The sequence below is a fragment of the Crocodylus siamensis genome, chromosome 1 (assembly GCF_052110815.1).
Source record: "Crocodylus siamensis isolate JL-2025a chromosome 1, ASM5211081v1, whole genome shotgun sequence".
Taxonomy (NCBI): domain Eukaryota; kingdom Metazoa; phylum Chordata; order Crocodylia; family Crocodylidae; genus Crocodylus; species Crocodylus siamensis.
The window spans coordinates 207,183,737-207,209,381 of NC_143395.1; the positions used below are offsets into that span (position 1 = coordinate 207,183,737).

Sequence of the window (25,645 nt, forward strand, 5' to 3'; positions counted from 1 at the left end):
CAGGTACGGGGGGACCTGATTCAGTTTGTGCATGAGCAAGGACATAAAGGGAAACAGGAGACTTTGAATAGGATTAAAGATACAGGCTGGTGGCCAGGCATAAAAGCAGATGCAGATCAATGGTGTGATAATTGCTTACAATGTGCCATGGTTAATTCTGATCGCCAAGTTCAAAAGAATGCATTGCGGCATCAAAGAATAGAGGGTCCTTGGGACCTGTATAATTTATTTGAATCTGGGACTTTGCCCACCACGAGTAGAGGGAATAAATACTGTCTGGTAATAGTAGACCCCTTCTCTAAATGGGTGGAAGCCATCCCTCCTAAAATCAACAGTGCCTCTGTCACTGCTAAACAGCTTTTCAACATAGTCTTCTCAAGAATGGGAATTCCCCGAGTAATTGATTCAGATTTAGGATCTTATTTTGTGGGGGGATGTTATGCAAGAGCTATGTAAGGCTCTAGGCATTAAGCAACGTTTCCGCATAGCCGGACACCCTGAGTCCTCTGGACAAGTAGAATGAACCAATCATACTCTGAAGGAAGCTTTGAAAAAACAGGTAAAAAGCTCAGGAAAACATTGGGATGAAAAGTTACCAATCATCTTGATGGCTCTAAGAGGCTCTAAAGCAATACATGGATACAGTCCCTTTGAGGTCATGACTGGAAGGCACATGCGCATGCCTGAAAGCTGGTGGTTGGGAGTAGAACTGCCTAGTGCCTCAGAAGGGAAGGTGGTGACAGATAAATGGGTACAGACCCTTGTAGAAACAATAGCTGTGCTACACAAGCAAGTGGCAGCACAGCTAGGCATAATACAGCAAAACACAGACAAGAAGCTAGGATGGGGAAAACCTCCTTTAATATGGGAAATAGGCCAACCACTAATGTATAGGAAGTTTTCAGCAAAGGAACACTCTTTGACTCACACCTGGTATGGTCCTTGCTTTATTGTAAATAGAGCCAGCCCCAATGTTTATCAGGTTGAAATCCTGAATGGAAAAAGGTAGAAAACCTTGGAGAAAATGGTTTCATTCTTCACAGCTCAAAGAATGGAAGGGTAAACCACCGGACCCTGAAGGAATAGGGTAAACAGTCTTCTCTATCCTGCCGGCCACCCTTCTTGGCTAGCAGGAAGGAACGGGTTTGAGCCGTCGGAAAATGCATCAGATAGGCTTGCCAGTGCCTACCCCGATGTTGAGGCAGGAAAAGGCCAGAGAAGTGCTCAACTTGCTATGGCCACCCTCTCATAGATCAATGCTCCACTTTTACCCTGCAATGTGATCCCAGCTTCTCGCAGTATATACGGGGGGAGTGTGGGAGTTTGCTTTCCTTTTCTCTGTCCCCTCACAGGTCTCCAAACATGAACTCTGACATCCCACAGCTACACCAAAACATTGCTGTGCATAGGTATCTGGAGTCTGATGTCCAGATTCTATTCTGCAAATGTAGAAGTTCTTGCTAACAAACTGTCACATGCCACTGAAAATATGGGGAAAATGGGAACTCCATTAACCGCATCTTTAAAAACATTAAGTGAGGAACAGCAGCTAATAAGTAAGGTATTTCCTGGGTGGGAAGGAGTCATAAAAGGGGATGAAAAGTTAATGATATCTGGTGTACAGTCTCTCCAAAATAATGTCATCATGGGAATGATTCGGCAACCCATGACGGAATAAATTCCCATGGAAGCAATCAACCTGATTTGGCCCCATGCAACGGAGGAAGAACTAGCCCTCCAGCCCTGGTGGAGTTTAGTTAACGCTTCGTACAATCACCACCAACAAAGCTTGCAGTTATTCCTTATAACTGTATCAGGCAAGGAAGTTAGAACAATCCATCCAGTAGTCCCATTAGGATTACAAATTGATGATAGCTCAGTGATGTACTCCAGGGATCATAACACTTGGGCCTGGCAGAAAGATAATGTGTGAAAAACAGTAAATGTAAAAGGGTGTAGGAGAAAAGAAGGTTTGGGTTACATCTGTGAAGACCAAGCTTTGGAGGAGCATGATGAATGTTTTTTCCCACAACCTGGGAACAAGTCTTACTGTTCCTTCGATGTTATCCAAGAAAGGGAATCTGCTATTGTTTATGTGGGTAAAGCATGTGTGTGTATGAGAACAAGATGTGATATTGTATTAATTAATGGATATTGGATTCAACCTATGGTGCCTTATATTAATCGCTGTTTCTGTAATGTAACCACCATTGTTACTTGTGATCTTAAGTTTACTGTACCTATATGGACCATACAACATTTGAATGCCTATCCTGAGCTCTACAAAGAGGTATCCCCCATTTTACTAGGAATGGGTCTCATCACCATTAACTCATCCAACTTTACAAGCTGAACTGCAAAGACTCAAAACTTTGGGAGAGAATGGTAAACTCGAGATTCAACACCACAATCAGGAGATCTCTAAGCTAGCAGCTACAGTTAAAAATGCAGGCCATCACTCCTGGTGGGAGGTTTTGTTTGGGTGGAGTCCCAGTGCAACAGGACTTTTAAATGTCATGCTTCACCCCATTGTAGTAATTATTAGTTTTCAAATTATACTAGTGATTGGTCTAATGCTACTAGTTTGCTGGATCCAGAGACTGATGCGACGATTGCAATGGATAGAAGATCAGAACCAGTACCATGGAGCAAAGATATGATGGGGATACTCGCTCAATGCAAGCACCCCATCAATTGGGGGAATTGTTACCTGTCAGCTCCATGTTCTTGGGGAACCCTGACACAGGACACAGACTGTCTGACTCACAAAGAATCGCACCCCCCCTCCCCTCCTCTACCTAAACAGAAACTGATTAAGATGCAGTGAGAGACACACCTAAAACCCTCCAGATAAGGGTGACAAAAGTGAAACAACTGCCCTAGGTCTCATTTGCATCTGAGATGGGAACAGATGACCATTCATTTACAGGAGAGATGGAGAACAGAAAGCCTGAAGCAGAGACTGCAGTGAATTCTGGGATCAGCGAAGCAGGAGAGCACTGCATGATGCGGAAGCTGTGCTCCAAATGCTCATCAACCCTCACACCCAGCTCAGCATTTATCAGACCAGTTCTAATCTGGATTTACAAAGGACTTTTCCTCCCCCGCATACACATCTCTAAGAAAAAGTAAGTTTATTGGGTATCTCGGGCCGTACATTCCCCGGTCCCACTATGGGAGGCCTATGTAAACTTAATTGGCTACAACTCGGTTGCCAGGTTAGGGAATACTGAGGCAATAGCCGAGTCAGAGGGGGTACGGGCAACATTTGAACAATGGTACAGGGTTCATCACAGTGTCCAGCCCGTTGGAGCCCTGTCCACAAGTGTTGTCATACTTTTCCCGAGACGACTGGTGGAAGTCCTCTCCACAACAGGTTATGAACACTCCAATAATTGCCGGAAGTCTGTTAAAAAACTATAGTTAGTTCTGGAAAAGTCATGCTAAGCTGAGGCTTGTTCACAGCAAATAAAAATCTAAAACCCTGATGCTGCAATCTATTGTTTCTGAAGATACCAAGAGATATCCCATCAAGTATATGGGCTATCCATAGGAATGTCAAGCTGGCTCCCAAGTAGGTGTTTCCTGAGTATCAATCAAGTTCCTGAGATGTTCCACCCAGATAACCCCTTGTCAATAGAAAAAACAATTTGATTTACACTATTGAGAATGCTTGAAAGAAGCTGAACTGGGGGTATAAAAATCTGTAAAAGCAGCAGCAGTGTGTGTGCTGACACCACCTGCTTTCTTCTGGAGAGGCTGCAGGAGGAAGATCATCTCCCTTCAAGGATCGTGCTGAGAACTTGACCTGTCAGCTTTGCAACCCGAGTGCCTTGGACTGGTGAGATCCCAGATTGCTCTCTCTCTCTTTTCTCTTCTCTCGCTCTAAGCATAGATTTCTGAACTTGAACTGTATTAGTTAAGCTTGAGCTAAGTTTCCCCAAATACTTAGTGAAACCAGGGTATACTGTGACTGTTTGTGTTTGGTTTTCCTTTGCATGTCTATTACTACTAGTGTCAATATATATTTCATCTACTTAGCAATAAATAACTTTTATAGTCGAACTGGTGGTAATTGGGCATTATTTTTCCTTCTTTACTTCTCTTTCCCCACTTGCTGTGCAGCAATGCTCCTTTTACTTAAGCTAAAGATCCCTGTGTAGCCCAAAAATACTGTGGGGTCTGCTCATCAAGAGGCTAAAAGATTGGGACGTGCTGAGTTTGAAACACATAAGGGGATCAGCTTGTACAGGCTGATTGACCCAGTTTGGGTCAGATATGCCCTAATGAACTGAATGCTGGCCCATGAGGGTGTCATCTGGACACCCAGCCAGATTCAGAGGTATTCTGTTTAACTGTGTGCTTGTGTCTGACTGTAGTTATTGTTGCTCTGATGAACTGATTCTTGGCATATGAGGGTGTCAGCCTGTCCATGCTGATCAACTGGGCCAGGTCAGGCATGTCACGTTAATCTGTGTGTGTTTGTGCGATGACTGATTTGGGGACTGGAGGAACCCAGCCCCACTGAACTGAGTCCTGCAAGATAGCTCCATTGGGGGTGAGGGCTTGCAGAAGGGAGAGATACAGCTCTGTATAGAAACACCAGTAACACAAGCAGCACATTGATAGAATTACCGAGACCCTAGCCCTAATAAATGAGCACACTCCAAAGTAGCAGGCAAATCTGGTAACGAAGTGGGTGGAGGCACTACAGGAACAGAATGGAATACTGACCTGGACAGTACAGGCCACAGATGATGAGCGCCCACTGCCCAACCCTAGCTCCACCCCTGGCAGCCACCCATCACCCAGTGGCAGGCCCCTGCATGGGCCTGGGAAGAGGTCCTGTGCCTCCTCCAGCAGCCAGAAGTCCCTGCCCTGAACCCTGCCTCAGACCCTGCCCCAGGTTTGGTGCCACCCAGCCTCCCTGTCTGGGCCCAGCCCTGCTGCACACCCTGGCTCCACACGGCTGCAAAAGCTGCCTAGAGCAAGGCCAGGATCACACATCAGCCCTTTTTGGCCTGAACACCACCTGCCAGATGAGAAACAACCTGTCCTATTGTTCCTCAGCAAGCCCTCCACCTGCTGCACTCACCATGGTGCATGTACCATGGGGGAACAGCTAGAGGCCTGGAGTGCTGGCTACCTGTCCCCAGGCAGTGTCCATTAGGCACCCCCACCCCATAGCCCCCCACTCCAGGATGGCACACAAATAACCTTATGCAATATTTTCATGGGAAAGAAGGTGTTTCATTGTTGGTGGGTAGGGTGGGTGGTGGAAGGGCTCCATTGGGGAGGGAGGAGGGAGAGGGGTCTGGTTGATGTGAGGGGAATAATAACTTGTTCTTTTGAGAGGGGTCTGCAGTGAGTGTGGTGCTGGGGGGGAGCGGGGGCAGGGCATGGGAGGTGGGCTAGAGCAGGGAGGGCTGGAGGAGGTCAGCCAGTGCCTCCCACACCCAGTGCCCTGGCCCTGGCTGGTGGGTTTGCAAGTCTTCTGGGGCCTTGGCAGGGGTGGAACTGCTGTTGCCGCTGCCTCTGTAGCCACAGACAGTACTCCCAGTGCCAGGCGTCCTCCATGTGCCAATCTTCCTCTGCCCAGGCTTCACAAACCAGTTCCCCCCCCAGGCCTCAGAGATGTTACGCAGCACACAGTGACCCAGGGAAGGCTGTCCTTGGTAAAATGGAGGCAGGTGGTGAGGGTGAGCCAGAGTCCCATGAGAAAAGTCGACTTTGACAAGCTCAAGAGGCTAGTCGGTCAGGCCCTCAGGGACCATGACCCCAGGGAGATGGGAGTTCAAGAAGAGTGGTTGCTTCTCAAGGAAGCGATTCTCAATGCACAAGCTAAATCTATTCCAACATGGAGGAAAGGCAGCAAGAAGGCACAGCAGCCCCCTGGCTCTCCAGAGACCTAGCGGACCTACTGTGGCTAAAAAGGAAAGCCTACAAAGGATGGAGGACGGGATTCACCTCCAAGGAGGATTACTCCGCGCTGGTCCGGTTCTGCAGGGACCACACCAGGAAAGCCAAGGCTGCAACTGAACTCCATCTAGCTTCAGGCATCAAGGACAACAAAAAGTCCTTTTTCAGATATGTGGGGAGCTGGAGGAAAAGCAAGGGCAATGTTGGACCCCTGCTAAACCAGATGGGGCAACTGACAACTGACGCCCAGGAAAAAGCCAACCTATTAAATAGGTACTTTGCGTCAGTCTTTCATCAGTCCCACGGGATGCCCATGCCTGCTATGGGACAGGGAAATCTGGGTGAGCGGGATCCCCTACCCTCCATCAATGCTGACCTCGTGAAGGAACACCTTGAGAAGCTGGATACCTTCAAGTCAGCTGGCCCTGACAACCTGCACCCCAGGGTACTCAAGGAGCTGGCGAGCATCATAGCCCAGCCCCTGGCACGGATCTTTGAGAACTCCTGGTGCTCTGGTGTAGTGCCTGAAGACTGGAAGAAGGCCAATGTGGTGCCTATCTTCAAGAAAGGGAAGAGAGTGGATCCAGCTAACTACAGGCCCATTAGCCTGACTTCTATCCTGGGGAAGATCTTAGAAAAGTTTATTAAGGAGGCCATCCTTGAGGGACTGGCCCAGGCTAACATTCTAAGGGATAGCCAGCACGAGTTTGTTGTGGGTAGGTCTTGTTTGACCAATCTCATTTCCTTCTATGACCAGGTGACCTATCACCTGGACAAGGGAGAAGAGATTGATGTCATATATCTTGACTTCAAAAAAGCTTTTGATCTGGTATCCCATGATCACCTCTTGGCCAAACTGCCCAGTTGTGGCCTTGGCTCCACCATGATCCGCTGGCTGGGAAATTGGCTTCGTGGTCGGATCCAGAGGGTTGTGATTGATGGCAGTCACTCATCATGGTGCCCTGTGACCAGTGGGTTCCCTCAAGGCTCTGTCCTGGGACCCATACTGTTCAACATCTTCATTAATGATGTGGACATTGGAGCCAGGAGTGGACTGGCGAAGTTCGCCGATGACACCAAACTTTGGGGCAAAGCATCCACGCCAGAAGATAGGCGGGTGATCCAGCCTGACCTGGACAAGCTCAGCAAATGGGCAGATGAGAACCTCATGGTGTTTAACACCAAAAAATGCAAGGTTCTCCACCTTGGGAGGAAAAACCTGCAGCATCCTTATAGGCTCAGCAGTGCTACGTTGGTTAGCACTACAGAAGAAAAAGACTTGGGGGTCATCATTGACCACAAGATGAACATAAGCCTCCAATGCGATGCTGCGGCTAGTAAAGCGACCAAAATGCTGGCTTGCATCCATAGCTGCTTCTCGAGCAAATCCCGGGACGTCATTCTCCCCTTGTACTCGGCCTTGGTGAGGCCGCAGCTAGAGTACTGGTGTCCAGTTTTGGGCTCCACAATTCAAAAAGGATGTGGAGAAGCTTGAGAGATTCCAGAGGAGAGCCACGCACATGATCAGAGGTCAGGAAAACAGATCTTACGATGACAGGCTGAGAGCCATGGGACTCTTTAGCCTGGAAAAGCGCAGGCTCAGGGGTGATCTGATGGCTACCTATAAGTTTATCGGGGTGACCACCAGGATCTGGGGGAACGTCTGTTCACCAGAGCGCCCCAAGGGATGATGAGGTCGAACGGTCACAAACTCCTGCAAGACCGTTTCAGGCTGGACATAAGGAAGAATTTCTTTACTGTCTGAGCCCCCAAGGTCAGGAACAGCCTGCCATCGGAGGTGGTTCAAGCACCTACATTGAACACCTTCAAGAGTAAATTGGATGCTTATCTTGCTGGGATCCTATGACCCCAGCTGACTTCCTGCCCTTTGGGCAGGGGGCTGGACTCGATCTCCCGAGGTCCCTTCCAGCCCTAATGTCTATGAAATCTATGAGGTAGCCAAAAGTGCACTCCACCAGGGTGCGAGTGCAGCCCGGACAGTGGTTAAAGTGGGCCTGGTGGGGGTCCAGGTGGCTGGTGTAGGGCCACGTAAGCCAAGGCAGGAGCGGGTAGGAGCGGTCTGTGATGATGAGGGGTGGAATGACCATGGTGCCCAGCTGCAGGTCCAGCACCCTGGAATGAAATGCCCACACTCTACCAGGCCCTTCAGGCTAGAGTTCTTGAAGATGCATGTATTGTGAGTGCTGCCTCCCCATTTGGCATTCATGTGCATAAAGGCCTCATGGTGGTCTGTGACCACCTGGAGCACCATGGAGTGAATACCCCTTTGGCTGTAGTAGGATGGAACCCAGGGCATGGAAACCTGCCACCACTGCCATGAGGCCATCCATGCAGAGCACATCCTGGAGGGCTCCACACACCTCCAAGATGGCCTCCCCAATGGTGGCCTTGCCCACATCAAACTGGTGGCTGATGTATCACAGGGTTGTAGGCATGGCCAGCTTGAGCAGTGTGAGGGCCAGGTGGGTGTTTGTGGGGAGGGATGGCTGCAGCCCAGTGTCCTGCCACTCCAGGTGTGGCTGAAGCTGCTACAGGACATCCCAGAAGGTGGCCTGGGTCATCCTGAATGTCTCCAGCCACTGCTCATTGTCCCAGGTCTTCTGGATGGCATGCTGCCACCAGTCCTGGATGTGGGCCCAGAGCAACGTTCCCTCTAAGGTGCGCATATGCACAGGCACACACAACTTTTCAAGGCTGCGCACCATGAGAAGCTGGGGCAGGAGCATGGCACGGGCTCTGCCGGCTCTGGGGAAGTGCTCCTAGAGCCTGCACCAGCCCCCCACCTCAGCCTCCACCCCTGCCTTGCCCCATTGCAGGGAGGGGCCACTTCCTGCCCTGAGTGAGGCACCACCAGCTCCAGAACACTGCTCCACTCCCTGGCATCACCTCCAAGGAGCAAGGGAGCACTTGGCATCAGGGGTGGGGAGCAGAGCAGTGTTCCGGAGCCAGCAGAACCTCACTAGGGCAGGCAGTGGATCCTCCCCAAGGTGAGGCAAGGCAGGGATGGAGGCTGGTGCAATCTCCACCAACTCTGGGAAGTGCTCCACTCCCCAGCCCTGATTCAGGGGAGCAGAGCACTTCCCTGGAGCCAGGGAGCCCACAGCAGGCTTTGGCCCCAGCCCCTGACACCCAGGTCCAGCCCCTGTTCCCTGGCTCCAGCCTCCAGGCACTGGTCCCTGGCCTCCAGCTCCCAGCTCCAGCCCCTGACTCCAGCATCCAGCCACCAGCCCCTGGCTTCAGCACCTGGCCCCTGGTCCCAGCCCTTGGCTCCCAGCTTCTGGCTCCATCCTCCAGCCCCTGCCCCCAGCCCTCAGCCCCCTTCAGTAAGTGTCTCACACCAGACCGAGGCTGCACGCTTATGCACTGAGGAGGCAAGCTCATGGCCTGCTGCTCCTCAGAGGGAACATTGGCCCAGAGGGCAATGGCAGCCCTGGCAGTAGCATCCTGGTCTCATTGGCATCCCTGATGGGGTTCAGCCAGGCAGATGGTGTTAAGGTGGCAGGTACCCATCAGCAGCCCTGGGACAGCACATGATGGCCTGGTAGGGCATCACTGCTCATTGGAGAGCCAGGAGGAGCCAAACAGCCATGGGCCAGGTAGTGGTCACAGCAGTGGGCCAGCAGGGCCAGCACAGCAGGCAGAAGAAGCCCGGAGCACTGGTCATTGCTGCCAGGGGCAGGAGCAGGAGCTGCCATGGCATGGGGAGGCACAGGCAGCAGGGAGAGAGCTGCTGCGTGCTGTTCCTGGTCTGGGCATGCTGCTCCTGGAGAGAGAAGTGGCTGGTCAGAAAGCAGGGAACAAGGCTGCCTTTTTAAGGGGGCTGCCTGCTGCTGGCAGCTGCAGCAGGAACCTGGAGCTCCCCCCGGTGGTGGCAGGGACCCACTGCAGGGCCCTGGGAAGCAGGAGCAGATCGGAAGCAAATTCACTCCTACTTCTCTGCACGTGTAGATGCTTGCCCAGCATTGTTTACTCATGAGTAATTTACTCATTAGGAAACTGGTGCTGCAGCACTTGTAGCTTTAAACATAGTTTTAAATATAGAAGTAATCCTACTCATACACTCAAAGCTATACTCAAGCCAAAAGTCTTTGCTGGACTGGAGTCAAAATTAGCATTGTGTTTTCATGACTTTAAAACCATTCTTTTCCAGTCTGCTTAGTACTACTGCTAAATTGTACAGGAGCATCTCTGTGGACATTCCAATAAAAACAGTCTGTATGCTTTTAACCCTTGTAATACCTAGTTCACAATAAACAGAATGTATGGAACATCAATAGCTATACAGTAAAAGCTCCATTAACCGACAACGTACAAGCCAGCATGTTCTATCAACCGGCATGCTGGCTTGTAAAGTAAAGTGAAACCGGAAGTGCCCACCATGGCACTTCCAGTTCCTCCAAACCCCCACAGCCCAGGGCATAGCAGGCTGCATGGGGCCCGCAGGAGGGTCAGCAATGCCCCGGATGCGGCAGAAGAAGTGGAGGCCTGAACAGGCAAAGGCATCTGTTCGGGCCTCTCAATTAACCGGCATATCGTGTTATCTGGCACCCCCCATTTCCCATGGGTGCCAGTTAACAAGCTTTTATGGTATATTCTCTTATGGTGGAATAATCCATCTAATGTATTAATTTCAAGTTCTTATTTCAATTTACTATCCAGCTCCACCTCCTGGTAAACTTGCATCAAATCTATCCTGCCTGTGAGAGATGGGGCTGGATCTTGCTTGGTCTGTCTCTCTGAACTCTCCTGCCACGACTTGGATGTCAAAAGAATAGTTGTTGAGTGCTATGGTTAATTGCAAGAAGACACCACACACCACCCAAATGCTGAGCTCTCACGGTACAGACTTTTATTACTCAGCAGGAGGTTACAGAGTTGTGTTCCCTTTGCTAATTGCCTCATTAGCAAAGGGAATTGACACAACTGATAAGAACATGGGAGGCTTGAACTGCTCTGGATGCCTCAAGCTAATTTACTATCTCACTGCCCCCTTTCTGTGAATTGCTTCATTCATGGGATACATTTCGCTGACTAAACAGCAGCCCCAACTCTGCTTGTCTCCATCTCAGCAGGGTGGAGTCCTTCATCCCGCTTCTTGCCACTTGGGCACCGCCCCAGAGCATTCTCCCCTGGCATCCCCTCAGTACTGACTTCCCCCAGGGGGCCCCAGTCCTTCCCTGCACTCACCAGTTCAGCTACAGGATTCAGGTAAATCTCTACCTTCTTGCAGGCCAGATGTCATCTTAATGCCAGCAGTCTCAGAGTTCCCCTGTGCTGTGGGTTAGGATTCTCTCCTCCTCCCATTTTCCTTCATCCTCCAGTGACTGAAGGTAAAGTAAGCTCACTTGCTGCCGCCTATATACTGGTCATGTCAGGCTAATTGCTCTAACTGTCCTCTGGTGTGCTATTCCCTTCACCTGTGTCAGGTGGTCCCTATGGTTGCCCACTCCTGTGCTTATGCTAGTAATGGAGCTCCAGTCTCAGCCCCTGTTACATTGCTACATTTCTTTCCATGTGCTAATACTGAAAGCAAATCTTTTGTTTCAAGAATACGGTGCAGATATCATCTGGGTAAGTATTAATTATCACTTTGTAACCACCCATTAATTTATATCCTCCTGCTTCCCACAGCCACTGCCTCTGCCTCTTTTCAGGATACAAGTAATGAGAGCAGCCATCTTAAAATGAGAAACAAGAGAAATTAGTTGTATTTTCAAGCTTGTTGAGTTCTGATTCAAAACATTTCCCAGTGCTTAACTCCAGTTTTCCAAAATTAGGGAACAGCTTCCTCTGAACCATATAGGATTTCCTCAGTTCCTTTGATTGGTTCTGCTCTTGGAGACTTGTGATGGCTGTAGCTGTTGTAGTGTTTGCTACCACTGCTTTGAGTTCATTTTCCTACAGGCGGTGACAGGGTGAACCTCGGCGTCGGATCACCTGGTCTGCCACGAAGTTGATCTTGTGTTTCTTGCCTGCCACAACTTTGATGAAATGATATTCCTAGGAGGCAATGCCCAAGTTGATCCTACCTGTTTTCTTCTGTGGGGATCACCTCTACCTCCCCTTTACCCCACCCTAGTCTCTCCAGATGGTACTCAAAGTCCTCTGCAGCCAGATCCTAATACTGCCTGTTAGTCTATTGTTCTGTCCTCTGCCATGGCTTTGGTTAGGTGCACCCTTCCAGAGTTGGCCTTGACCTGTGCTCAAATACCAAAAAAAAAAAAAAAAAGGAAAAAAATCCACACTCCCCTCTCCTCCCCCCACAACTGCTCTCAGTCTCCTTGCCAGGCTCAGTCCATGTCCCCTTCACCTGGGATCAGGCTCCCACATCACAATCACACCAGAAAGAAATCAATTAGTCCAATCACTGTTTTGCAAAGGCCTGTCCATCTTACTTGTGAACATTTACAGTCCTGATGTGATCTCTCCCATTTACAGCAAGGCTCTAACCTGAGACAGCAGTTCTTCTGTCCTTTTCCCCAGATCCTCAGCTGTTGCTTCGCTCCAGAGATTATCAGAAGCTGTGTATGTGCAGGCCTCTGCCTGCCTCCTTCTCAGGGTCACACCAGCAGCATTCCTCTGGCAAGTTTTGTAACACTTGCCTGCCAGAACGCTCAACTGCTCCTTTTTCTCTGGCTTGCAGGGAATTGACCCCTATCTGGGGCCAGACATACCTCTGAGCTGCCTCCCTCCAATCTGGAGTGAGATGGTGCTCCGGAAGTGTGGTGAGTGTTTCTTTTCCCTTCTGGTCTCCAGCTGCAGCCCTGCCGGCCCTCCATGCTGTAAATGTTGTTTGTTTTCACTTTCCTTGTCTGTTGCTGCTGGCTGCTTTTCTTCTCCTGCCCTCCCTTGCTCAGCATGTAAGGTAACTCGGGGCTTTTGTTTGCTTTCTCTCACCCTTTCACAAGACTCTGTTCCTACGTTCCTCAGGGAAGGATTGGGCACCTCTTGGATATCTAGGTATTAGGGGTGTGTGAAGTGGGCCCTATTTGATTCAGATTCAGATTCAGTCTTAATCAGGGACAGTGATTTGATTCATTGATTCAGATCACTGTCCCTGATTTGATTCAGCCAAATCTGAATCTGCAGATTCAATGCTGATTTGGAGAATCAGTGATTCGGACATAGACACAGCTTTAAATGTTTTTTCTACATGCCTCCAGGTACCACCATGGCTTGTGAATGCTGCCATGCTGGGGCAGATGGAGCATCCCATAGGAGTGTGGGAGGCCCGCCACAAGCTTGGTCCACTTCTGGGTTCACTCTTTCCTGGACCCTCCTGGCTCAGTGATCAGCTGTGGGGTGCCCCCCCAACCCAGGAGGCACTAGTCATCAAGCTAGAGAGCTGTGCCCCCCCACGTGCTCTCCAGTGGACCTGGAAGTGGACTGGAAGCGTTTCTGGACCACTTCCTGATCTCCTGTTGAGTGCACTGGGGAGCCCCTGCACCCCACCATCGCAACATTCATAAGCCACCAGCTACCTAGAGGTACATAGAAAAAACATTTAAAGCGGTGTCTATGTCCAAATCTCTGAATCTTTCCAAATCTCTACAAATCAATTCATAGGTCTCCAATTCAATTTAGAGAGATTAAAAGGTCCTCTGATTCAGTTTGGATATTCATCCACTGAATCAGGCCAAATCAAATCAGGGACTGAAGCTTCACTGAAGCTCTCCAACCTGTTCCCCACCCCATTATGTGATCACAGAGCTGAGCAGGAAACGGGCTCTACAGCTCCCACCCCACAATCATGGAGCAGGGGCTCAGAACTGCCTCAGTCAGGGGCAGGTGCCAGATGCACCCCATCAGGTGATGGAGGTGCAGGGCTTGGAAATAGTTGCAGGGCTTAGGCAGGTCCCAGCCCCCTGCCCTCATCTGCCTTTGGGGCAGCTAGTAGTGATTCCCCCAAAGGGGAGGGGAATCCCCTGCCTGGAATTGAAATGGATATAAATTAGGCTAACTTGTGTTGGATCTTAACAATCTCTTTCTTTGAAGAAGTCAGCAAGATTTGAATGCAGTGAGGGACAGAGATGTCACACTGGGGACCCAGCATTTCATGTTTAGTGTGGGGTTGGGGTTGGCAATTCTGTGCAAAATCGTGGGGAATGTGTTTTCATGGTGATCATGGAAACTGACTTATTTCACAGTTGCTGCAAAAATCATAAATCACAAATTGAGCAGATACTTAATTATACAATATGTGTTTCCCACATCCCCCATTTACCCACATTTATACCCATTTTAGTCCTCCCACAAACAGCATAGGCCTGGGTTTGTTACCAGTGTTTCTGTTCATCTCCTTTTGTGGATGCACTTAAATGGGTGCACCAGTTCCTTACACCAGTGTAGGATTTTTGAGGCTGAGATCATTTATTGTACCAACTGAAGACTGAGCTAGATTTAGACAAGTTTTTGGGTGCCATAGTACCCTTTACAACCTTCTACCAGGATAGTTTTGTTTCTTCTTGTACAGGAACAAACTGCACAATGCTTATGATACACAAGGACCAAACACCCCTTCTGGTGGAGGGGAAAGGAGGGGTCTTTCTTGAGACTCCCCAAGAAGCAGCCTTATTCAGTCTCTCTCTCCTGAGAGGACCCCCTACAGCAAGCCATAGTGTGGCTTCACAAGGGGTAAGGCTCTGGCTTTGGGACCTTGTCTCTAGTCTCTGGCTTCCCCAGTGATTTGCAGCTCCACCACTTCTGTGAGCTCCTTCTTTTCAGCCAGCTCCCAGGAAGGAGGGAGCATGGGTACATCTACACATTCAGATAAGTGCAAGTAAATTTAATGCACATTAAGCTAATGCGCATAAGTGATTTTTGGCAACTGTCTACATGTACAGGGACTTTAGACTAAAGTTGGTCCACTTGGGACTAAAGTTGGTCCACTTGGGACTAAAGTTGGTCCCAAGTCTCTTCAGACCTGCCATGTGCCTCTGTGGCCACAGGTGGGAGATCCACACTCCAGCCACATAGCTGCCAGTACTTGACAGCCATGTTGAAGCCAGAGTCAGCTTCCATTACTTGGCAGCCATCTTGGAAGCTCTGATCCCTAGCCAGCCCCTTCCCTGCCCAGGAGCCATGTGCCCAGCACAGTGGCAGCTCCCTTCCTGCCCATGCTGTTTCCCCACACCAGGGATGCCCCTGCCAGTAGTTCCCAGTGCCCCACTGCTCCAGTCCAGCCCCTGCCAGTGGTGCCCAGTGCTGCTAATGACCACGTTGCTGGCCCCAGCAAGCCCCACCCCCACCCAAGCCCCAGGACAGCCAGCAGGGGCCGGGGGCAGTGGCTGCAAGAGGCCCTGCCTGACCCCATCCTCCAGAAAAACCCACACTAGCACACCTGCCCCACCACCCATGCCCCCCCTACCCCCTACCCACCCAGCATGAATCTCAGGACATGCACATGGGTTAAACAAAAACAAAACTTTATTGTCCTCACAACCCCCACTCTGATCCCTCCCCCCTCAACAAACAGTGCCCCTCTAACACCCTCACCTCCCATCAACAATAAAAAACCCTGCTTACAAGAGGCAAACTGTATATATGAGGGACACTATATTCAGGAGACAAATTGTATACATGAGGCAAACTATGTACATATTGAAAACTAGTTACAATATTTTGGCTGTTCATGCCCAAAGTTGGGGGCCTTGTGGAGGCCTAGGGGGTGAGTGCCAAGCAGCCCAGCCTCTGGATATTCCCCTATGGGTCTGGGTGTCATGAGGACTCCAGCATGTCATGGCCTCATGTGGATCTGGTTTTTTTGGCTTCATGATGCGGGGGAGAGTGGCGGGGCTGGGCCCAAGCAGGTGGCAGCAGGTCTGGGGTACAGACCAGGCCAGGGGTTTGGCAGGAAGGAGGCACCCTAGGGCCTCCACCCAGGGTGGCAGGTGGGACCCAGGGGCCCTGAGAGACCATGGGCAGGGAAGCAGGGGACATGTACATGGCCAAAAGGGCCAGGAGGGTCTCCATGGGCTGGCAGTTGGCATCACCCTGCTGCTGGACCTTCCCCAGGTGGATTGCCCTGGCAGCAGCCAGCTGAGCCCCCCCACCCCCCATCCCTGCTTACTCCCCTGGGGCTGGCAGCCCGCTGGGTGCCCACACCTCCTTTCCAAGGTGGGGCATGCCAAGCTGCTGGGAGCACCTGCTGCTGTGGCTCCAGACCCTGCTACCACCCCACCCCACCCCCGCCCACCACCCTCCCTGCAGGCCAGTTGTTCTGCTGTGTTGCTACCCAACCCACAGCACCCAGGCTCAGGATACATGGGGATCCCAAACAAATTGGGTGAGAGACTCGCCATGCCCCCACCCTCCCCTCTGGGGGCCTCTCCAGGGAGGTGTCTTGGGGCCAGCTGCCCTCTGTGCTGCTGCTGCACCACAAGCATGCCCCTGCTGCACATGGGCCCTATAAGGAGAGACTGAGGGACCTGAACCTGTTCAGCTTCAGCAAGAGGAGACTGAGGGGGGACCTGGTGGCTGCCTACAAACTCATCAGGGTAGATCAACAGCAAATTAGGTAGAGCCCTTTTCTCCCCTGCACCACCTGGGGTGATGAGGAACAATGGTAATAAGCTGATGGAGAATAGGTTTAGGTTAGAGATCAGAAGGCAATATTTTACAGTTATGGTGGCCAAAATCTGGAACCAACTTCCCAGGGAAGTGGTTCCTGCCCCTACCTTGGGCAAATTCAAGGCGGGGTTGGATGATCACCTGTCTGGGGTCTTGTGAACCCAGCATTCATTCCTGCCTGTGGCAGGGGGTCAGGCTAAATGATCTGTTCAGGTCCCTCCTGACCCTAGCTACTGTGAAACATGCCCTGGGCAGTGAGCAATGAGTTGTTTGTGCAGGCAGAGGGGTGCCCAAACCACTACACTATGCTGATGATGATCCTCCTGGTGCCCCAGACTCACCTGCCCTCTAGTTTGGGACCCTGAGCTACAATGGTGCAGGGGGAAAGTCCAGGGTGCCCCACAACCTCCTCTGCCACTTGGAGGGCTACTTGTCACAGCATTACAAGTCCTTGCCCCCACTGCTGAGGGGGACATTTCTGCCAGCATTGACACCTCCCTCAGGGTGTGAGAGGCCTGCATGTGCCTGGGCTACTCAATAAAGTTCTGAACTGTGTCCCATCTGTCTGTGTGCTGTGGGGTAGGGAACCTTGAGCCAGGGGACAGTGGGTGAGCCAGGCAGGGGCCATAGCCAGAGGCAGGGGAAGGGGCAGGGGAAGGACCCAGCTGCAGAGATGCTCTCTGTCCATGACCTGCAGTGCACGGTGGGTCATCACCCAGCCAAGCTCCCCCCCAGGGAGGAGCTGGTGTTGCTTGTATCCGGTGGTGGTGTGGTTGGCTGCTCCTCATTGTGGGGTCTGGGGCTGCACCAAGGGTGAGGCAGCTACTGGGCAGGGCTTCCTGAGCTGCTAGTGGATGCAGCATCTGGGGTAGGAGGATGGGGCAGGGTGCTGAAGGCCTGAGCTTCCCTCTTCCAGTAATGTGTCATCGGAGGCTTCAGGGCAGGGCGGGGGCTTGACCAGGCCACCTCTGCTGGTGGCACTTGCAGGGCTGTGGCCTGTCTCCTGGTATGCCAAAATGTGGGTCAGCTGCTGCATAAAGGGCATGGAACTTTGGGCATGACCAGTGATTGAAGTCAGTCACAACCATCACTCCTGCATCTTGCCCAAAACTGTGGGTGTTCACCATGTATGAACTGTCTCTGCACATCAGCACAGCCTCAGAGCACCATGAGGTAATGTACCTCCTCCCTGGTCCAGTTGGAGGCCATGGTGGTTGGCACGAGTGTATGCATGCATGTGGGGTTGGGGCTCAATGGGGAGGAGGAGGATGTTATGTTCATCCTGAGCTGGCTCTCTGGGCCTCTGTGTAGCTGTCCATGCATGGCCAACCTGGACAGCTTCCAGTAGCACCCAGCACAGAGGCATGAGCATGGAGTGGGAGTCATGCAGCAGAGGCACTTCATGACAGGACCGGCAAGCACAGGAGACAGCTGGGGCTGAAGGTGTTGGCAGCCATGAAGCAGCACTGGGAGCATCTCAGAGCTGGACAAGGGGTGCAGCAAGTTGCAGCCCTTTTCAGTACTCACCTGAGGCCAAGCAGCAGCTGTGCAGGAGACCAGGACAGGAAGAGACAGTCTGTGGCCTGTCCAGGGCAGTACATGCGGCCTGCTGGGCACCTGCACAGATCAGCCACCTTGTCCAGGTTCCTGGTGTGTGTTCCCCAGGGCACATAATGACTGTTGACTTCTTATCCTGCATCTAGGGGCTGTGAAAGAGCAGCCCAGCCCTGGGGGAGCAGAGATGGCCAGCCAGGAGCCCTGGGGATGGGCTCAGGTTGTCCCCCTAATCACTGGGCAGACCCAGCGCTAAAGTTAGTGTTGGCTTACAACTACACTTGTGTTAATGCATTTTAACTAATCATGCCTAAATTTGATACCTGCATTTGCACAGTTAGCACAATTAGTCTAAATTCATCATTTTTTAATGCTCCTTAAAGGCCTGTACAGGTGCCCTTATTGTGCAGTAAATTAGGCTAATGTGCATTAACACATCTTGTGTATATGTGCCCTGTTTTCTTCTTTTAAAGAAGGAGAGATATCAAAATGCCAATTTCCAAAAAAAACCAGTCTACTGCAATATTCCAGTTCCCTTTGTCCATCCTGGTACTATTCCTTTCTTCCCTTTCCTGCCCTAGGACCTTCTCTCCTTCCCCAGTTCTCACAAACTCACTCCCTCTCCTCAAACCCAGTCAGCCACATTTGCAATGAAACAATTACAAAAGGAAAGCATTAACCTTGGAACAACCCCATCCAGTACAGTGAAACATTATGCCATGGAGAACCAAACAGTAGTCTCTGTGGCCTGCTATCAGGCCTGGACTGCCATCTGCCCCGGGACAAAAAGGGCATATAGATGTCCTACTCAGGGAACTGTTTACAAGAAGTGTTTACAGTAGAGCCTGCCTACCCTGAGTCCCTTAGAGTTGTCCCCAACGGAACTGCAGGCTAGAATCCAGCTTGCCTACCCTCTTTCATCATATCCCACCAGACTTAGGAGGAGGCTACTGCATTTTAACTATATTGATATGCTTAAAACAGTGCAGTTTGTACAGAAAGCTAAGCTTTTTACACCTTTACATGCAGAGGTGTAACTAATTAAAAGTTTTCAACCCTGGACAAAACTCCCCTGCACCCAGCAGAGAGGGAAGGGGGAGGTGTTCCCCAGGGACTCAAGCCCCCTGCTGCTGCTGTGTACTACACCCATCTTCTATAGCCAGGCAGCATGGGGCTGCTCTTACTGTGAAAAAGGCTCCTGTGGGGGCCACCATTCCAACTGTGCCATTCACCTCGCCTGCCCCCACCTTCATCTCTGTTCTGCTACTACTCCAACATATTTTCCTTGTTCTGAGAGTCTTCTGTTCTTGCCATCAACTAAGTTAGTCTGCAAAGCCACTACTTTTCCACTTCTCCCTATTCATGTCTCGGTGGATACCCATTGTAAATCGCCAGCAGAGACCAGACAGATGAATAGCCAGCAGGAATTATTCCAAAGTATTTTTATATAACCTTGCATATGTTCTACATGTTCTGTTATAGTAACTGTGTATATTCCTTCTCTGCATACCCTTATTAGCATTCAAGTTTCAAGGCCTGGGGGCTTCTTGTGCCTGCTTCACTGGTTCTGGATAAATGCATAAATGTAAAAGGCAAGGTGGATTACAGCTTTGTGTCCACAGTCCCCACCCCCAGCTCTTAGAAAATGGCTGAGTTTATAGGCAGATAAATGTTGCAAGGGAAAGGTGTACAAAGGTCACCAAGGGGTCAGTACTCATTGGGTGCTTCTGCATGAGACGCTTTACTGCACATTAGCCTAGTTTATGGCACAGTAAGCATGTGCATCTACATGTGCATAAGCTTGGTGTGCAGTGAACTTCACTCCTCATGAGTAAATTTGCTACCTGCAAATGCAAGTAGCAAATTTACTAGCGAGTACTTACAGTGCAATAACACACTTGTAGATGCCAGCCAGCAGCAGATTTGCTTCCAGTCAGCCCTCCACTAGGGACCAGCCTGAGCTCAACCCCAGGGTCCCAGGGCTGGGCTGCCTCTACAGCAAACTCAGCTACAGGCCCTTTAAAAGTTTGCAGGCATTTTGAGCCCTGAGACACTATAGTAGGGAGCCTGGGCATACTCTTGGCCTCTGCTACCCTAGCATAGGCTGTGGACTACCTGTGCCAACCTGCCTGTGCTCCAGCACCATTGTCTGGCACCTCAGTGCCACGTGGCTGCTAGGAAGGCCTGGAGAGCTGGTGAGGGAGCCCTGATGGCATCATGCCAATACCATACACTGCCACCTGGGGCTCCAACTAGTAACAGAAGAAGACTGGTGACCTTGTGGTGTTGTGGTCCCACATCTATGAGGGACTGTCAGGCTGGATGCAGGAGCACAGGCACAATTGGTCAGTGTGGCAGTGCCACATAAATGTTGAGACCTGGTGGGCACAGTGGGTCACTACCACTGACCACAATCATTAGTTGGGGAGTGCTCACAAGTCCATGCTCTTTATGAGGCAACTGTATGCCATTCTTGCACCCTGGGACCCAGCCTCCACCAGCAGCTTGGGGACCCCTGACCAGCACCTCCCCCAACAGCTCCACAACCTCTCTCCATCCATGAGGCATGGCCAGCCATGGCACTGCTAGCTGCCAGCACCAGCTCCTTCCCAGGGGGTGGGGTTGGGGCTTGCCGGGCACCTGCACACTGCATCCTGCTGCCTGATGAGTCTGCTAAGAGCTGCATGCCTTTGCTTCCAGCTGGGACCAACCAGAGCCACCAGGTACACTAGCCCCAGCCACACGGTAATCCCCACACTGACTGGGAGAAGCAGCCTCCCCACCCCAGCCCCTACCTCCAACCCCAGACCCAAACCCACCTCCTTTTCCATCCTGGCTATCCTCCCTTGGTCCCTGGGTTCTGCCCTCACAGCATGCAGGGAGGCAGGAGACAGTGAAAAACTTTATTGAGCATCCTGTGCCACAGCTATGTGGGCATGGTCTCTCACATACTGAGGAATGCATCAATGCCAATAGTGATGTTCTCCTCACTGCAGGGGGCAGAGATGTGTAGCACAGCCACAGGTAGCCCTCCAGGTGGCAGTGGAGGATGTGGGGAAGCCTGGGCATACACCCTATACCATCAAAGCTCAGGGTCCCATTCCAGGTGCCCCTGGAGCACCATGGTGATCAGCAGCAGCAGGGCATAGTGGATCAGGCATTCCTCGGTCCACATAAACAGCTCCCTGTGCAGCACCCAGAACACACACAATGGGGCACACTCAGGGCACAGTGCTGGTGTGTGTGTGGGGGGAAGCTGGCCCCAGGGCAGCTCCCCAGAAAGCCCCACTGCAGGGAGGAGGAGGGGAAGGGTGCCAGCAGCTCCTTGTTCCAGTCAACTGGAAGATCCATGCCTCCTGAGCCCAGGCACTGTGGGCTTGGCAGCAGCACAGGAAACCATCAGGCCTGAAGGGGAAGACAAGGACACAGTGGGATCTGGATCCATGGCAGCAGGTGCAGCTAGGAGCATGGCCTATCCCACCCTGGGAATGGGGCAGGTAGGCAGACTGTCTGAAGGCAGAACCCAGAGGCCCACTGGCCCCTGGGAAGCAAGTAGGGACAGGGGGCTCAGCTGAATGCTGCCTGGGTCTGTGCCTGCCCGGCAGACTTATCATGGTCCCTGGGCATCAGTGCATGCCCAAACCACAATCTGAGGCCCCGGTACAGAGCATCTTATCTTATAAATGTTGCAAACTCTCACAAACAGCTTCTTTCTTATGACTCTCCATGACCTACAGCTGCACATGGGGGAGAGGCCGCAGTTGGCAGCCAGGATGCAGCTTCAGGGTTGCCACTGCCCATAGTTAGAATCCCTGGGGATGCACTAGCTCTGCAGGAGGAGGACTTAGGATCAGACCTCCCTCCTGGACCAGCTGGTGATGGCTGTGGAGGACCCACAGGTAGACATGGACCTGGTGGCTGGAGGTGGTGGGCAGAGGACATTCAGGTGGTGGGTGGAAGATATGGCTGACAGGGAGGGACAAGACCAGCAGGAGGCACAGGATTGGTGTGAGAAGGCATAGGACTGGTCAGATGGGTGTCCGCAGGGAGTAGTGGCCACATGGTAGTGTCCTGCCACTCCAGGTGTAGGTGGAGCTGCTCCAAGAGCTCCAGGAATTTGGCCAAGGTCATCCCAGGTGTGCTGGACAACATGCAACCACCAGTCCTGGCTGGCCTAGCAGGCCCACAGGTGACAGGTCTGGTGGCCCAGGAAGGTGAGGATGGCTATGACAGTGGCATCCTGGAGCCCATTGTTGGCATCCCTGTGGGGATCCAGCCAGCAGGAAGGTGTCCAAGAGGTAGTTATGTGGTGGTGGTGGCCCTGGGAAAGTGCAGTGGAGCCAAGCAGGTGGTTGCTGCATGTGGAAGATCTGGCATGGCCCAGACAACCATAGAGCAACCAGCAGCCAATGCAACAGGCCAGCAGGGTCAGTAAAGCAGCCAGCAGGAGCCTGGGGCACTGAGCATCACTGCCATGGCCAGGGGCTGGATCAGCCATGGCATGGGGAGCAGAGGCTGCAGTAAGACAGCTTCTGTGTGCTGCCCCCATGATCTGCACATTGCTTCTACCTAGAAACAAAAGCTGGCCATGGAACAGGGAGTGAGGCTGGCTTTTAAGGATGGCCTCTGGATGCAGGCAGCTGCAACTGGAACCTCCAGTTCCCTCTAGTGGTGTCAGGGTCCCATTGCAAGGCCCCAGGAAGTGGGAGCAGTTTGGTGCCATGAGCAGCAAATCTGCTCCTGCTTCCCTGCACATGTAGATTCCTGCCCAGGAACATTTAATTCTTAAGTAATTTATTCACAAGTAAATTCGTTCCTCATTAAATGCACTTGTGGACACACCCACTTGGTGCGTCTACACAAGATGCTTTAATGTGCAGCAGTGTTCAGTAAGCATGTGCACCTACACATGCACATACTTACTGTGAAGTCAACCTCACTAATCACAAGTAAATTTGCCACCTGGAAATGCAAGTAGCAAATTTACTTTTGATTACTAACTGCACAGTGGCATTCATGTAGACATCTGACCTGGAGCAAATCTGCTCCCAGTCAGCTGGCCACCAGGGGGCAGGAGATTGCTTCCTGCCCCCAGGAGCTGCTTGCTGCCAGGGCAGGCTCTACAACCAGAGACTAAGTGGGGTTAATGTCTCCCTGCCCTGGCAGCAGGGAGCTCCAAGATGACCAGGGAACAAGCTCCCAGCCTCTGCTCTGCAATTGCAGAGCAGGGGTTGGGAACTGTCACAGAACTGGAACTGTCCTTTCCTTCCCCTGATCTGGGAGCTAGGGACAGGATCTCCCTGCTGAGGCAGCCCCCTGAGGACAGGGTGCAATGTCCCAGCCCCAGCCAAAAGGCAGATGTTTCCTGGCCAGTGCTCACTGCCAGCCCCTGGACTAGTACCCAGAAGGAGCATAGAACTTCCCCTGGTGGCAGGAGGAGTCCATTGCAGGGCCTCAGGAAGCAGAAGCCATTTGCTGCCATTAGCAGCAAATCTGTTCCTACTTTCCTGCACATGCAGATGCCTGTCTGGGAGTACTTGCTTCTGAGTAGTTTACTCCTGGATCTAATGCATGTGTAGACACACCCAACAAAGACCTGTATAGAAGAGCAGTGGAGTAACCCTCAAATCTAACATGAAAAGAGTATGTAAGGAACAGGGGAGCTTATAAGCGGGAGTGACAGGAAAGTGACTGTGGGTGTAAGTCTCTCTAGTGGATTCAGACAGAAACCTGTTGTTCACTCATTTCTAAAAAAGCTGAAATACTGGAGTTTAGGTGGTTGAGTGTCCCCTTCCCCTCATATCCCATAGTCTAAGGTTCCTTGGGCCCTGATGCTATATCTACAAGTGATATAGTGACAGAAATCACTACAAATGCTGAATCTCCCTTGAAGTAATCTGAACATAAATCCTTCCCTGCACAAAAGGGTCCCAAGAATTAAAAACAACCAAGCAAAAAACAGGATGAAACAATAGGAGGAGATACTGGAACAGCTGAAGTGAACAGAAGAATGGCTGATACCTCCCCACTGAGGCTAGTCCTGTGAGCTTTCTGGAGGACTTTTGAGCTTTGGCAGGGCTAGGTATTGTCTCTTGCTACCTCTCTACCTGTGCCGTGCCTCAGCTAAGGAAGTAATAGAGACAAAGTACCACTGATTTTTTTTGTCCCTAATCAGCGTGCCTCTGTGAATCCTTTTTCCCCAGATCCCCCAGGACATCCAGCTGATTACTTTAGCATATCAGCATTTACCTCCTTTCCTTCCATTCTTGTTTCACTTGGAATTAGTAAAGAAACATAAAGAGCTGCCTGGCTGGCTTGTGTGGGTGGTTTTACTAGGACCCATCTGGATATTTATAAAACATGGTCAGACCAGTCAGTATCATAATGAAGATAAAATATGCAGACATTTTTTCCTCTTTCTAACAAATGCCACCTCACATTCATAACATACAATATTAAGTGTTCATGATTTCAAGCCTCACCCTGATCCTGCAAAGGCAAAATAAGCAGCCACAGGAGCAATCCCTGCTCTGGCCAGCTTTTTGGAGTGACTTTATCAAGATTTAAAGTTCCTTCTGTTCATAGTACAACATAAGAATTTGCTTTACTCAGCCAGGATGGAAAATGTGAAAAATAAAACCATGATTTCTGCTGCCTGGATGACTATGCTGGTATATTTGAGATATGTTTGACTCTTGTCCCCAGCAGGCTATCACATGAGATGCCTGACAATAATTCACCAGGACTGGATGGCACTACCCATGAGTTCTGAAGGAACTCAAAAGGTGAAATTGCAGCATTGCTGGCAATAATACGTAACCTATCATTACAAACAGGCTTCATGCCAGAGGACATAACATACACCCATCTTCAAAAAAAAAGACTCCAGGAGTGAACCTGGGAACCACATAGTAGCCACTTTCACTTCCATCACTGGCAAGTTGGTAGGAGCTATGATAAAGAATAAAATCACCAGTTACATGGGCAAATATGATTTCCTGGGGAAGAGTCATCATGGTATTTGTAAAGAGAAATCCTGTCTCACTAATCTTCCGCAGTTCTTTAAAGGTGTTAATAAACACATGGACAAAGGAGATCCAGTTGGCCATTGAAGGCTTTAAAAAACCCAACTGGGTTGCCACTGGATTGGAGGGAAGGTTCTTTTGTGGGCTGAGAGCCAGTTAAAAGATAGGAAGGAAAGTGTAGTGGTAAACAGTCGCTTTTCAGGATTGAGGGAGGTCAAAAGTGGGATCCCACAGGGGATGCACAGTAAAATTTCCAAGTTTGCAGATGATACCAAGTGATTCAGGGTAGCCAAGTCCCAAGCTGATGGATAGAAGCTGCAGAAATATCTCACCAACTTAAATTAGTGGACAAAAATTGGCAAATGAACTTCTGTGTTGACAAATGCAAAGTAATGCAAATGGGGAAAAATCTAGATGTACACAATTCTGAGTTCTGAACTAGCTCTTATAACTCAGGAAAGAAACCTCAGGAAGAACCAGCTCCATGTGTAGTAGTAACCAACAAAGCCAATAAAATGTTGGGCATCATTAAGAAGAGAATTGAAAACAAAATGGAG

The 25,645-nt window shown here is 50.8% G+C and overlaps 1 pseudogene; it reads left to right on the plus strand.

Annotated features, from left to right (window-relative positions):
* Nucleotides 1-1,489: 1,489 nt before the first annotated feature.
* Nucleotides 1,490-2,660, plus strand: LOC149873960 (uncharacterized; annotated as a pseudogene).
* The last annotated feature ends 22,985 nt before the right edge of the window (nucleotides 2,661-25,645 follow it).